Source organism: Gossypium hirsutum, chromosome A04, assembly GCF_007990345.1.
Source record: "Gossypium hirsutum isolate 1008001.06 chromosome A04, Gossypium_hirsutum_v2.1, whole genome shotgun sequence".
Lineage (NCBI taxonomy): Eukaryota > Viridiplantae > Streptophyta > Magnoliopsida > Malvales > Malvaceae > Gossypium > Gossypium hirsutum.
Window position 1 is genome coordinate 85,747,917 of NC_053427.1, and position 3,591 is coordinate 85,751,507.

A 3,591-nucleotide genomic window follows, 5' to 3' on the forward strand; every position below is an offset into this window, starting at 1 on the left:
ATCCTCAAATTAAAATTATTTTTTAATTAAAATTAGAATTTTTTTTATTTTTTATATGAAATAAAATAAAATTAGAATCATAATGAAGTATTAGAATTGTTTTTTTTTTTAAAATCACTCAAATCATACCAACAAATCAACCAAGGAATCAAAATATAATTAAACAAATCCACCATAAAATTGCATGATTTCTCATATTTTATTTATTTAATCCTTTTTGACTTGGTAACATTTTAAACTCATCCTTGTGGATTTGTATTATTAGAATAATTTGTATTTTCTTTACAATTTGTAAAAAGTTAATCTTTCTAGTTTTACGAAAAAGTCATTTTAGTCATTTCATGTCTTTTAGCTCTTAAATTTACGCTGTTTGTCAAATCACCCCAAAATGAATAAAAAAAAGTTAACACTTGTTAATTTTACTGGCATGACATACATGTAGACTGCCATGTGCATGCCACACTATCAATTAATTAAAATTTTAAATTTTAATAAATTCAAAAAATTGGTTTTGAAAATTTAAAATTATTAAAAAAAGTATAAAAATTATTAATTAATTGCTAACTTTGTATACACGTCGATGCCACGTCAGTAAATTTCACGACTGTTAATTTTTTCATTTATTTTAGAGTGATTTGACAAACAATACAAATTTAAGGGCTAAAAGAGACGAAAAATTAAATAAAAAGTTAAAATGACTATTTATATTAAGTTGGAGGACCAATAAGTTATTATACCTTTGCAAAAATGAGAGTTATCTTAATATTTTTAACATATGAAATTGAATAGATCTTAAGATTTAACTATTAGTATTTGTAATTTAATTCTATTTTATAAGACACCACTTGATATTATAAGATTTACTTACCAAAGTCTCACTAAGTTTTAAATCATTGACTTTTATCAACACTATTTTATTTTTGTATTTTTACAAAAAAAATAAAAAAATAAATTTTAAACATAAAAAATAGATAAATTATATTATATATTTACACGTACATTATTAGATATACTTGGCCAAATCATACCCCTTCAAAGGATAGCGTGAAACTAAGTCAACGGACCTTGCCAAATTAACAAACTTCACCCTAAGGATCACTACATACCTAATAATCACATCATCGATCTAACAAGGGAGATCTAGATCACTAAACATTTAGCAACTCTCGACAAATCAATAGAGGATACATACTCTATGAAACTTTTCTTTTTAAATACCTCTCTAAAACACAATTTAATGTATCCAGACCAACGACACTCTTCGATTCTTATCTTAATCTTCAACTCCTTATTTTTTCATTCTTTTTCTTATAATTCTTAATCTACCGAGTGAATCGTCCATTTGATAATATATGTATTCATGCATCACTAGAGAATATCAAATATATATAAATCTAGACTGTACGAGCCCAATTTGTAGGCCCAATTGACCTAACTAAAGCCCAACCTAAAACAGGCCCAAATAACCCCCAAAACCCAATCAAAACCCAATGCCTAACCCTAGTTCAGTTGGCCCACTACCCAAAATCAGAAAAATAATAAACAAACCCTAGGTGCACCGCACCTAGGGACCTTTGACCGGCCACTTGCCTGGCCACCGCCTCTGCTTCCACTGACAGGTCACATCCACCGCCACAAGCACCTGCAGGGCATTAAAATGAAAGGACAATAGTAATAAAAATGCTTGTAAAAAAATGGCTATAAAAGCCAAATGAAAATGTATTTTCTTTTTTTCTTCTTCGAAAAACTTTTTACATCAATAGACTAATACACAAAGCAGTGATCTCAATAATATCAAAGCACGAGTTTAGCGCTAAATCCAGCAACCGAATACCAAAGTCATTATCGTGAGACTAAGGTGATTTCAGTTTCTCTGTTTTCGTTCGATCTACGAATTTATTCACTCTTATATTCATACATGCATCAAATATAAAAAAAAAAGGAAGATCAAACACCCATTTAAAACGCAAAAAAGGGGTAAAAAAAGAATATAAGGACATAATACGGCGCCGTTTTGGGCCTCAACTCACAGCGCCAAAACGACGCCGTTTCACGTGACCCGTGCGAGACCCGACCCGGCGCCTGAGGATCCGCGTGTTTTGCTACTACTGGGATAATTGCGCGTATGGTCCTTCCTCTCTCTGGGGATGTTTTAATATGGTCATTTTCGTTTTTATAATTTTGGCCACGGTTTGTTTATCTATTTCAATTTAATCCTCAAACTTCTTAATACTCAAATCAACGAACGACGTCGTTCAGGAAGTTGGAATATTTATCCTCAAGGTCCTTGTTCCTTTATGCGTGTTACATTTGGGCCCCGTGTTCGCGTTTTATTTCGATTTGCTCCCAAAAAACTTCCATTTTAACTTCAATTTCGTCCTTTTAATTGCTTTGGTTATTATTATTATTTTTATTATTTTGTTAATAATATTATTATAATTACACTATATTTTATCTATTTATTCATTTCATTATTAATCCATTATATTATCATTACTAATATATTCTTATTATTTTTATTAATGTATTATTATCAGTTGCTCTACTTTTTATTGCTATTATCATTACTATATTTATTATTATTATTATTATTACTATTATTATTATTACTATTATATAGTAGTGTGTATTTCTAATATGTACGTATATGTATATATATATAAATATTTTTTACTTTACTTTGATATTATTATCATCATTATTTTTGTAATTACTATTACTGTTGTATTATGACTATTATTATTTTTATCTATAATTATTTTCCTATCATTCATCTATCTATATTTCTTATATATTTATATTTTTATTATTACTATATTTTAGGTACTATATCAATATTTATGTTTATGCATTAACATCATTATTTTACTATTCTTATATTTATCATGCTACTATTATTATTATCACTATCATGACTATTAGCACTCTTTTTTTTGCTATTATTTAATGTATTATTTTTATTACTATCAATACTATTATTATTATATTGTTATTATTACTATTATATTATTTTATTATCTTTACCTATTACTCTTTAAATTATCTCATCTTTATTCCTTATTCATTGCATATTATTCATTTATATGTCCTTCACATCATTTCAAAATTAAAAATTTTATTCCTTGCATTTTTACCATTAATGTTATTATTACTATCATTTCTTAAATAGTTTTGCATAATGTTTATTCATTTACTACTAGTTCTTTTAAATTCGAATATTTTTAGCTCATTTATTATTTCCTCTTCTTATTATTCGTTTGATGCATATATTTTACCATTGTTTTTATCGTTATCATTCTCATTCGTGTTTATGTTTATTTTGTTAAGGCCATCAATTTTCATTTGTTATGCATCCTTTATTATCTCGTTTCATTACGAATTTAGGTTTTTATCCAACCCCAATAATAATTCTTTCATAAAAGTGATGTTTCGTATTTGGTAATTCGAGACAACCGTGCCCTAACTTACTGGGTTTCGATTTTTCTCATTTAACTTAAATAGCAGAATACTCTTTTAAATCGCTATACGAGTTTTGAAAAAAAGCTTATTCTCGGAGATACGAAGTGTTGTGCCCTAACTTACCGGGTATGA